At 33.8% G+C, this 13,065-nt stretch overlaps 1 pseudogene; it reads right to left on the reverse strand.

The window, feature by feature from the left end:
- Window positions 1-760: 760 nt before the first annotated feature.
- Window positions 761-1,493, reverse strand: LOC149569841 (14-3-3-like protein pseudogene; annotated as a pseudogene).
- Between the last annotated feature and the right edge of the window lie 11,572 nt (window positions 1,494-13,065).

Below are 13,065 nucleotides of genomic sequence, written 5' to 3' on the forward strand. Positions count from 1 at the left end.
CCAGCAAGCGGGATAAGGTTATGATTTAAAGCCATGGCAACAAGCAAAATCCTCACACAGAATTATGATCTCAGATTGATAGAGCAGAACCAAAAAATAGTGCCTCTGATAAAGGAATCAATAGTAATATTCTAATCAGAGATGAGGCAGATGTTATACGACAACTATAGGTGATGGGCAGAGAATTATGTCCTTCAAAGCATGAAAGAAAATTTCCAATATTTGATAATAATCCTTGTTCGTCTGAATTCCAAGCTTATAATGGAATAATGTACAAAGGTGCCTTCACCAAATGATGTTGCTGACAGAGACTATGAACACCCTGACAGAAGAGCAGAGGCAGAGAAATATGCCCTCCATCATACCAACAACAACAACAAGCCAAAGTCGTTGGACAACTTCTTTGAGAGGGGTTATCATGTGGTTAATGTTCAGTGAAAAGACATGGTGAAGGATACACAGTGCAACCAAGCCACGATTTTTACCTCCTGGGGCTGTCTCAACTGTGGGTGAAGAAAGATCTTCGTATTAATTTTTGATCAAGGATGAAAGTTGAATTGCCCAGGACTTATATTGGGCCAAAGGATCAATGTTGATGAAAGAAGATGCATACTCATCCATAGAAACAACCTTCCTTCACATAAGAAAGACAGGTTCCAGGCTAATTAGGCCATGTGAAAAAGCAAAAGACAATTATGTTTATTTTTAAAATAAAACTCAAAACCTTTAGAAATGGCTGGAAGATATGGGACTAGGAAAATCAAAAAGTAAGAAAGACACAAGAATATGCATGCCTAAAACCATATTCAGTCATCACATTACCTGGTTCACCCTTTCCGGCAAGTCGGACCAATTCATCTCCAAGTCTAATCGGATGCGTCGGGGTGAGCTCTGCCATCGCAATATCCTGCGCAACCTTGTAAGCGAGCAAGGTTCTCTCAGCGGCTTCCTTGCGCTTCGCTCCGATCTTAAACTCAGAAAGATAACAATGGTAATCGCCCTTCATCTTCAAATAAAAGACCTTGGACTCACCAGTTGTAGAGGACGAAATGAGATGCGAGTCCAGGAGGCGCAGGATCAAGTCACAAATCTTGGTAAGCTCGGCCTCGACCTTGGCCCTGTACTCTCTTATGCTCACCACATGTTCATCATTGCTGCGGATCTCTTCCTTCTGCTCAATGGATGAAATGATCCGCCACGAAGCCCTGCGGGCGCCGATAACGTTCTTGTAAGCCACAGACAGAAGATTGCGCTCCTCCATGGTCAGCTCCTCCACTTCCACACCCTTCATCACTTCCTCCATAAACTCCACCATTTCTTCATACCGCTCAACCTACTCTACAAGCTTCGCCATGTACACATTTTCCTCGCGGGAAGCCTCAATGGGCGACATCTCAGAAATAATCAAAATCGCCTAATTCCTCTCGGATTCGAACCTGTATTATTCGCTTACCCACTAAATTTCCCGCTAAATATAGTTACGCCTAAAATGTCCGTCTCCAAATCTGTATATCTTTGCCCAATCAACAGGATCACTAACAACAAATGCCGCATGGAAGTGCATGTTAGTTATATCAACATCACCTTCCAACTGTGAAAGGACATTCTTATAGTGGGATGAAGAATGTTGCGGTGGTTGCTGAAAAGAGAGAAAGGGATCAAATTAGGTATTGGAGTAGGCCAGTTGGTAGTGAAAACATACCTGAAGAGAAAATGGACAGTGACATGGATAGAGAAGAGGATGTTGGAAGCAATAGAGGCTGGAGGAATTTAGAGGATAGGAATAGACGAGGACAGATCGACAACTATGACAGAAGCAGAAGCAGAGGATAGGAAGGCTGCTCAGAACCCTCACGAGATAAGTAAAGTCCTGCCACAAGTAGGACATATCTGAGGACAACCAAGTGAAGGTCCGGATCCTGCACCTGAAATGTTTCATAGAGCCATCGGCACATACACGACAATGCCTGCGCCGAGCCACTTCCCATCTTCGTCTTGCTCTACCATCTTTATCTCATAAGAGATGTGTTATGAGATAATGGTGCCCCAACTTAACATACTTAAGGGTCACTTCTGTGCAGACTCTCCATTCGCAGGAGGTTGGGGTTCAGAGTGACCCATTTGAGGGATTTACAGGGCGACAAATCCAGAGAAAATAAAAATAAAAGCACCGTCAAAGATCAGGGTAGCAAAAAGAGACTCGGCTCTTCTAAGATTAGCTCCATACCTTAAGAAATTCCATTTGGATCTTAAAAAAAAATTGTTTGAAAAAAAAAAAACGAGGGGAGCAGAACCTGACCGATGCAAAGCAGACTAAGCTTTTCATGCCCTGCTAAAAATATTCTACTAAATTAAATTAGTTAAAAAAAATGAAATATATTAGAATAAACTCTCTTAACAATTAAGAGTGTGAATTTTTAAATTTATATTATTTTTTATCAACAATATAACAAAACCTGCACAAATTAGAGCAAACAAAAGTTAATCGGGTTTGGCGGTAAACCAGCCAAACTTAAAAAGAAAAAAAATTATTTTCTTCCAACTTAAGAAGATTAAAAAAGAAATTAGTGAAATCTTTTTCAAGAGTTTCCTTCGAATCGTACTTTCATGCAAACACTCAAAAAACAAAGATTAAACTGCTCTGATACCATGTTAGAAATAGAAAAAGAAATATGTAAATAAGCAATACCAAGAAAGAATCTAAGAGAGTTAATGCATGAAAAGATATTACCATAAGATAGGAGAGAGAAAGCTTCAAGATCCAACACCATGAGACAAGATATTTGGAAAGGGGAAAGCAAAGAAAACCCCTTGTGACATTATGAATAAGGCATGAAAAGCCTAAGAAGAGAGAGAGAGCAATCGCTCATACAGTAATTGAGAAGAGGAAGAAACCTCATTAGAAATGAGAGAGGAGGATCATCTCTTAACTAGAGATGAGAGAAAGGAGTTAGAATGTAACTCCTATGTCTATGAATGCCACCATTCATAAGTGTGTGAGGCCAAGTGTGAGATTCCTCTTAAGGAGGAATAATCTAAATTACAAATTATAATAAATATATGTCCTCACATATTCTACTAGATGACAAAATAAGATGTAGTGGAAAAAGGACAAAAAAGAAATATATTAGGATACCTTGGCTTATATCCTAATATATTATAACAATAAAGAAAAGGAGGTCTAACCTTGGTTTATAAACACAAGAAGGAAAGATTACAACTTCTAACATGTCAAAACTCCAAAAAGTACAAACCTTAAAATAGCTCCCACATCAAGTATGGCTTGAAATGAATTTGAATGAATAAACATGTAAGGCTCCTTTTGATCATCACCAAATCACATGAACCACTGATCTTATCCACAGTCAAGACCTGTCATTAAAGGAACCTTGAAGTCATCGTATGATCTTCTAGCAATCTTAGCATACACGAGACTTTATTCAAGAGATGATAAGATATTTCGGTATTTTGTTCTACTGTTTAGTGGGTCATAAAACACACATCAAGAAGTACCTCCCCAAGCCAAAACATCTGGTGCTAATAGAGAGTAACACGCCCTAGAGGCTAAAATCTGAGAAAGCTCTTGACTGTCCACCTCTTTGCCTCTAGGAGGCCAATCTGAAGAGTGCTTCCATCTATAACCGACAACAGATTTCAATTGATAAAGAGTCTTGTAATGACCATCCATTTACATAGATGAATTTCATATTTAGGAATTTGGTGGGCATGCTAAATATTTTTCTGCTAATCTAAAGCTTTGACTGGGTATGAAATAGCTTTTGGATATCAGAATATGGAAGAACTGCCAATTATAAATGAAAGAGAGAAACATTTGGCACTTTGATGAAGAGCCACGATGGCAAGACGGAAGGAGACAATGCTAGAGTTACCCGTGAGGAAAGTAGTCAATTTTCTCACCAGGAGGAACTGGCAAAGAAAACTCGCCAAGCGCCAGGACAACTATTATTGTGAAAAATATTCCGAATTGATTTTGCGACTGTGAAGTCTTATTTTTGGAAATTTTAATAAAATGTAAAACGCTTCTCCAGGACGATATTTTAAGTAAATATGTAATAAGTACAGTCACGTTGCCATTTAGTCTAGTGTGATTCTGCTATATATGTCCTCCAGTCGAGAAGTTCTTCAATTCTTAGACAGACATTGCAAGGAATGTAATGAGAAGAGATGAGATGCAGAAGATTCACAATCGGCATATGACTTTATTTACGATATTGAACATCTCTCAATGTTCTGGTCTCATACATTTAATTAGGGTTTCCATGGAATTTTTGTTGTTATCAATCTTCAATTAGTCTGTTCCTAACAGTCGATTTAGGCATTGGAGATTTAGAGGCGTGTTTTCAAATTATGAGATCTATTTTTTCATTATAAAGACCCGTCGACCTTCATGCCAGATTGACAATTGCAGACTTGGACAGAATTTTGAGCACAACTTTTAAGTATAATTTTCCTCTCTATGTCAAAAAAACAAGCATTGCTCTTGTATTCTAAATGCATAACTCATTGATCTTCAAAGTATACAGGAACCACAAAGTTTACTACAGACATTTGCAGTACTGTTAGAGCTGATTTGGATTAGAGAAAGAAAAAAAATTTGAATCCGCTTCTTCTAGTTCTTTATGCACTCTGGGTTTGATTATTATATTAATTTTATTATTATTATTATTGGAGAAAAAATAAAATTGAGTTTTTTTTAAAGCATAATGTATATCAAAAGACATTTTTAGGAGATGATAACATTAATATATTAAGTTTCTGTTAGTGTTAATGTGTAACAATTATATTGTAGAATTCTTGTATTAAAGTATCTTATTTTAGAAAAAGTTTGAAAATTTTATTTTAAAGGATAAATTATGTTTTTGATTATGTTCAGTGATTTTTTCAATGTGCTTGTCAAATAAGTGTCATTGATCAAGAAAATTATTAGAATCTTGGAAGACTAGAAAAAAATATCATTCATCTATTGCTTTATTGATAAAGCCTTTTAAAAGAAAAATAACATAAAATATAGTTTTTGTTCATACACAAACTAGCTAGATTATAAAGGTGGAAGAATTAATAATAGAATATCCACCTTATTACATGAAATAACACAATTCTTCTTATAACAAGATGATTTTCTTTTCCTCATATTTTTCTCCCTATTTTAGTGATCTCAAAAGTTTGAATGAATTTTATTAAAATCAAAACTCAAAAGTAAAAGGGGATTCAAAAATTTCTTCTTAAATAAAGATGATTTCAAAATGAAATGAGACCTACTATCCTCTCAAAATGCAAAGCAAATTGATGAAGAGACCAAAACCTAACCTTATAGACTTTATTGTTTTACAACTAGTATACGGAGGTGTATGTAGTCCTAAAAAAGGATAAAATCCTATTTTATATGCTTCTTGCAATCTTGGACACACCAAGTTCATTTGTGAGTCAAATTTGCAGCCAATGGTGCATCCGTGGGCTACTAAACATTAGAGAATGTTTTTAATTAAAAAGGAAGGGATTGGAATCTCTTAAAACCTTTTACACTTAGAATATCCTTAGTACAAAAACACATTGAACAATAAAATTAGCTATGGAGAAAAGCCTCCAAAGTCAATTCCACAGGATTTTTGTAAGGAACCCAAAACCTTGCAAAGTTTAAAGAAAGATCCCTAACCTTCAAGGATTTTCCTATGGATCCTAAACCTTCCAAGCCTGGAAAAACCACCTTGTCTTCTAACCAATCATAACTATGATCCATAAGTATCCTTTACAATTGATAACAAATGCCTTACTAACACTAAGAAAAAACAAAAATAATAAAACTCGCCCAAAAAGTAAAGACACGATGTCTTGCAAAGGGAGATACAAGCCCCTAAATAGAACAACCATAAGAGAACAAGAAATATAGAAAATCTATAATGCTCTAAAGCTGATCTAGCCATTAACCCTATCAACACAAGTCTTTCAAAAATAAAAGAAATATGTAATCCCTCCAAATACAACACGAAACTAGAGGCACCCCCAATCACTAAATCTAGATGTGAAGAAACATCTACCTCTTATTGAGAAACACTAACACCATATTTGTTCTCTACTCTAAAATTCTTACAGACAATAACAAGCCTCCTTATGTAATACACCATAGCAATACAAATATCACTATTTGAAGCAAAGATAATTTTATTTTTTTAGTGTTTTGTTTGAACAATTCTATCCCATCAGAGATCCTAAAGAGAATAATCCCCCTATCAATCTCAATTCTTTAACTATAAAAATATCTACATCACTTTCCTAAGGTGTATCTTGCAAAGGGGAATGGTCCCCATGCAACAACCATGTCTAACCATAAATTGAAAAATACATGTCATAGATTTTTATCAACACTAAATGTAAAATGGGTGAAAAATAAAGGATTAGATAATTTTTCAAATTAATAAAGTATTATCTTATTAATTAAATCATATGAATTAATTATTAAGTCACCTATTATCTCTAGTTTACTTAACCTAAACTTTGGGCATATAATAATTAATTATTTTATTAATTATTATCATGTAACCTAGGTTAGTTACCTTTTACGGTTTTAATCTTCTTTTATAAGGATTAATATCTCTTTGTAACATTCATTCATTCAATAAAATTTGTAATTTTTTTTCACATCAAGAATGTCTCTTCTTCTGTGGATCTCTGAATTCAAGCCTCCATAATTTTCTACTCCTCTAATTCTGTGACAAGTGTTTGCATGCAGTGATTCTTGGGAGTTGTAGGGTTGATCTTTCATCAACTTTAACATGGTATTAGAGGTTCATAATTTCATGTCTCCATTCTCTTCATGAGAGGTTTGGTTGTAATTTTTATATCTATTATTTTTTCAAATGATTTAAGGGGGTCACTTTTTTATGCACTTTGAGCCCAAATAGACCTCACTATTCAATTTGTAGCACCCAAAAACCCCTATTTCCATATAAAATTTATCCAATTTGAACACAGTTACAATTTGAGGCAAAACAATTTGCCCCCATATCTTAAACGCTTCCTAAGGTGGAGATTTATTTTTTTATTAAATATAAATGACAAAAAATAAGAAATCCTTTTTTGAAGCCTTCATAATTTTTTTATTTAAAAAGTTAAAAAGGCCCATGTAAAAAAAAAGTAAAAAAACGAAGAAAACATTTTGTAAAAGGATGATCACATCAATGTGGTGTTGAGAGGTCTGAAGCATGTCAGCATAGTACTGATGCATGCCAATTCTGATGTCATCACAATTTAGGCAAAATTTGATGGTCTTTCAACTATCCTGTATGGTTTGTTTTGTCCTTAAAACATATTGATAGTTTTTTGCCCGTATCTTGGGCATACGAAGGTATTTTCGGACAAATCATATACCGTAGGAAAGCTCTTTCTGAGCCCTTCATGATGGTGCAAGTCATTATTATTTTTAATATTTTTTTATTTCCTATTTATGTAGTCAAAGTTAGGGGGTTCTATTTTTTACTTCAGGAGACATCTTGAACATCTGATCTCCAATTTAGGAATTCTTTATATCATTATAAAGGTCTTTCAAAGCTATTTCTAGTGATGCTAGTTGTTTTTTAGATTCTACTCAAAGAACATTCTATTTAATGTTAATATTTTGTATCTTTGCATTCTGGTGGATATCTTGGTTGTTCCAGGTATGTGAATCAATTTTGTTCCTTCAGATGATTCGTTATGGGTAGTACTATCTATTGTATCATCCTTATGTCTCTTCTAGTCTATTTAGATATCATTTATATGCATTCTTGAAAACACACTAAGATAAAGTGTCATATTTTATTTGTATTTTTTTTTCAGTTGTTTTTCTTTATTTTACCTTCTGATTTGAGCATTATCATGTGAGGACACTCATGCAGATCATTGTATTTTTGGGATTGACCATATCTTGTGCCTTATTATACATGAACTACTCTAATTAAAGTGTCATGGGGGGTTGATCTATTTTTCCTTTATTTCTCCATCTTTCATTGTCCATTGGGTGTCCTTTCTATGACATTAGCCTCATGATGTGTCTAACATTGATCACCTCAGTACGTCCATATATATTATTTTGTGCATCTCGATCATGGTTCCTTATCATGTAGTTCTTTTGGCCCACTTTTCTAGTTGCCTCTCACCTCACCATTTTTTGCATTACTGGGGTTCTTATATTGGGTCTTATGCTTCCTTGGTTTGATGGAGTGAGCTATGTATTCAATTTTTGTTCCTATGTACTATGTGGATGCAGTGGTTAGGTACCTATACATTTCGATGAGATGGATAATTTACCATAATGAAACTTTTCATTTTATTCCTATTTTGGTTGCAGTCTTCCATGTTCGATTGATGAAATCTTTAGGCTTTGGTTTTTATGCCATACATATCTTTGAGTTTAGTTGTTTTCCTTTATGTGCCTCCTGATTTGAGTAGTACCTTTTGAGAAAATTCATGTAGATTATAGACTTCTCTACCTAGTCAGGTTTTATTTTAGTGGAGTTTCTTTAGATTAGCAGTTACTTTTGACAAAATTTTGCAACTTCTACATACTCCAGTGGTGTTCTTCATGTGATCATCTTTTGTTCCTATCTTTTGAGAAATTCCCTAGTTTGGAGGCTTCTTCACTCCTTCACTAGTTCTTTTCAACATTATTTATTTTCTTTTTGGAGTAGAGTTTTTCCCATTTGAGTTTCTCTATTTCTCATATTTTCAAAGATTTGGTTGTGCTTGGGTACGTCATTCTAGGCTAGCTTGTTGTTGAAGCTCAAATTTACTTTCTATAGTAGTTTTTAGGTATTTAGCTACTCCCTAAGTTTATCTTAAGGTTGGGTGTTAGAGTAATAAATTATTTTCTTATTCATTAAATATTATTAAGTCACTTATTATTTCTAGTTTACTTAAGATAAACTTTGGACATATAATAATTAATTATTTTATTAATTATTATCATTCAACCTAGGTTAATTACCTTTTAGAGTTTTGGTCTTCTTTTATAAGGATTGATCTCTCATTATAACATTCATTCATTCAATACAATTTGCAATTCTTTTTTACACATCAAGAGTGTCTCATCTTCTACGGATCTCTGAGTTTGAGCCTCCATAGCCTTTTACTCCTCTATTTCTGTGACAGGTGTTTGCATGTAGTGATTCTTTGGAGTTGTGGGATTTATATTTCATCAAATTCAACAATAATAGTAAGGGAATCCTATGAAAAAATTATATGTAATACCCAAGATACTCAACAGAGAAACCAAGATAACAACACATAAACCAAAAACCACAATAAAGGGGAGTAGAAGTTGCTTGAGAGTATCATTTTCATAGAAAACATGAAATACTATTTAATATGTGTAAAAATATATACTGAAAGATATTTTTAGGAGATGATGGCATTAATATATCAATTTTCTATTAAAGTTTAACAATTATATTGTAGAATTCTTGTATTAAAGTATCTTATTTTAGAAAAAGTTTAAATTTTTTACTTTAAATGATAATTTATGTTTTTAATTATGTTCAATAATTTTTTTATGTGCTTGTCAAATAAGTGTCATTGATCAAGAATATTATTAAAATCTTGGTATACTAGAAAACAATATCATTCATCTATTTATAAAGCCTTTCAAAAAAAATAAAATAAAATATTGTTTTTGTTCATACACAAACTAGCTAGATTATAAAGGTGGAAGAATTAATAATAGAAATATCCACCTTATCACATGAAATAAGACAATTCTTCTTACAACAAGATGCTTTTCTTTTCCTCGCATTTTTCTCCTTATTTAGTGATCTTAGAAGTTTAAATGAATTTTATTAAAATCAAAACAAAAAAGTAAAAATGAATTCAAAAATTTCATCTTAAACAAAGATAATTTCAAAAAGAAATAATGCACTTACTATCCTCCCAAAAGTCAAAGCAAAATTGATGAAGAGACCCAAACCTAACCTTAGACTTTAATGTTTTACAACTAGTATATGGAGGTGTATGTAGTCCCCAAAAAGGGACAAAATGTAGCATATCCTATGGACTATTTTGTTTATCCTTTTTTATTGTTTATAAAGTTCATCTTACTAATAATCTTACGGAGTCTCTTGCTATTTTATATGCTACTTGTGATCTTGGACAGACCAAGTTCATTTGTGGGTAGTGGTGCATCTATGGGCTAGAAACATTAGAGAATATTTTTTATTAAAGAGGAAGGGATTGTAATCTCCTAAAAAATTTTATAGTTAGAATATCCTTAGTACAAAAACACATCTAACAATAAACTTAGCTAAGGAGAAAAGCCTCCAAAGTCAATTCCATAGGATTTTTGAAAGGAACCTCCTAAACCTTCCAAGCTTGGAAAAACCACCTTTTCTTCTAACCAGTTCACAACTACATGATCCATAAATATCCTTTACAATTGATAAAAAATGCCTCACTAAAACTAGGGAAAAAATAAAAAATAATAAAACTCGCCCAAAAAGTAAAGACATGCTAAAAAATTTAATGCTTCAAAACTAGGAGCCATTAACCCTATCACCACAAGTATTTCAAAAATAAAGAAATTTGTAAACCCACAAAATATAGCCTCAAACTAGAAGCACCCCCATCCTCAAATCTGGATGTGAAGAAACCCGTGACTCTCATTAAGAAAAACTAATACCACAATCGTTCTCGACTCTTAATCTTCAAAGATAGTAACAAGCTTCCTCATGTAATACACCATAACACTACAAATATCACTATTTTAAACAAAGATAAACAAATTTATTAGCATTTTTTTTCAACAACTCTATCCCATTAGAGATCTTAAAGAGAAATTTCCCCATATCAACCTCAATTATTTAGCTATAAAAAGATCTACATCATTTTCCAAAGGTGTATCTATTTACATTATAGTCAAGTTTTTTATTAGTGACACACAATTAATCAATGGTTAGTAGCTACCAAGCTTATCTTGTAGTTTATAGTGTTAGCCAAGTAATTTAGGTTTTACAAAGTTCTACAGTTGCTATCAAGTTCTAGAAATAGTATTTAGTCTGCACTGAGTAGTATCTACCAAGTTGATGATTATCAGTATAAACTGGGCTTCATAGTGTTTACAGAGTTACTCAATGCAAACCAAGTTCTCTAGTGTTTACTGAGTACACAAAATTAGTAATGTGAATCTAATGTCGACCAAGCTAGGATGTGTCAAACAAGTGATTTAGTTTATATGAAGCTCATAGGACTGAGCTATGCAGTGTCAACCAAGTGATTTAGTTTATATGTTGAGTTTCACAGTGTTCACTAAGTCACCAGTGCTGATCAAGTTCAGACTTCTTGGAAGTATTTAGTACAAAATGAGCTTCTACGTCTACCAAAAGCGTGATGATGCTGAGTATTGACAATGGTTGCCGAGTATCAGAACCTCACCGAGTTTGTCTTTAGAACTTGAGTACCAATAGTTGGGTTGACCTTGTGTATTTTGGTGAAACTTGTATTCTAGCTGACTTTGATGAATTTTAATATGGATTGGTATATATGTAATTTATTGTATCATATCCAAAAGAAGCAACATGTAATAATAGATATATGTAAGAGTAGAAGTGTGAAGTAAGAAGGCATTAAGCAGTATAAGGAGTAGCGAAGATTTATCTATCACAACAAGGTAATCATGTTACACTCAAAAGGAATCTTAACTAGAAAATTAGTGTTGTAGAATAGAGATTAGCAACTAGTTCATCCTACTAGGTGGAACAGTTAAATCCTTTCACAAGGTAGATTTAATAGTCTTTTGTAAATCTCTTTACTGAGTGCATACTTCACTGTATGTTTTGTAAATCCTTTTACAAGGTGGTCCTAGTAGTCCTTATTTCTCCTAATAGGGTAGATCATTAGTAGTGATCATTGTAAGCCTTAACCAATCAACTTTATAGCTATAGTACTAAAGCTTGTGGGTATCATCCCCACCCTAATTTTACTTTCTATTTGGAAGGTTTTTGAGTCACCATATATTGTATCAATGTCTTATGAATGTTTTAATGCTTTCAATTTTTTATGCATGCAATTAGATTAGAATGCTTATGAAGGATTAATTGGTGAATAAAGAATAGATTTTTTCTTGATTCACACCTCCCCTCTTAGTAAACTAGCCTATCTTATATTTCCAACAATTGGTATTTTTGTCACTTAAGTTTGCACCCTTGTCCAAGACCTATGTGCAAGGACAACCTAGTGAAACATGGAAACAACCTTCAAGCTGTGGGACTTGAACTATGAGGTTGAGTCTCCAGAGAAGGACGGCTTCCTCTTACTATCAGGGTGCACCTAACTACTCTCAGAAGAAAAGGGGAAGAAGGAGATGCAGGAAACAAATCTACCCTACCTAAACTACAGAGGTGATGCACCAAAATAGAGTATTCAGACCCATTTCTGCCCATATATGCACTACAAAACCAGAATAACATTCAAAGACATACACACTCAGACTTATGTCAATCAGTAACCACATACAGATCAGAGAACTGACTGAATAACACAAGGAAAAGAGTATCACTTATAAATTATCCAGTAGACCAAGAATAGATACAGTATGCCAGTCACAGATCTCAATAGTACACCAATGAGAGGCAAGATGAACGCACATGAACATCGATGGCTGAAGGAGATGATACAAAATGTTATATAGTTTAGAGACACAGGGAATTTTACACTGCAAACCTGTGAGCAGTAGTAGAGAATAACAGAGAAGGGTCCTTCCTTTTTTTTAAAAAAAAGATCACAAAATTGCCTTTATAGTTCAAGCATAACTGAGGAAAATGATTCTGCATTAACTACTCAACTACTGCCATTGAACCCCAAAAATATCTGATCAAAGATCACACTCGAGCATCGTTCTAAAGTACAAAATCAGATATTCAACTGAAGGAACACCTCGAGTAGACAGAAGTGGCGCCAATGAATGATCCTGACATAGTAGATGGATCGAATGAGACGGTGGAGTGTTTCCCTATGCCTTGCATTCATTTCTGGTGGGTTGGGATTGATCATGAAGATCAGATCGCTCAAAAAAATTGATCATCT

This window comes from Cupressus sempervirens, chromosome 3, assembly GCF_028749045.1.
Source record: "Cupressus sempervirens isolate cs-2001-9-10 chromosome 3, ASM2874904v1, whole genome shotgun sequence".
In the NCBI taxonomy this organism is placed as follows: Eukaryota; Viridiplantae; Streptophyta; class Pinopsida; order Cupressales; family Cupressaceae; genus Cupressus; species Cupressus sempervirens.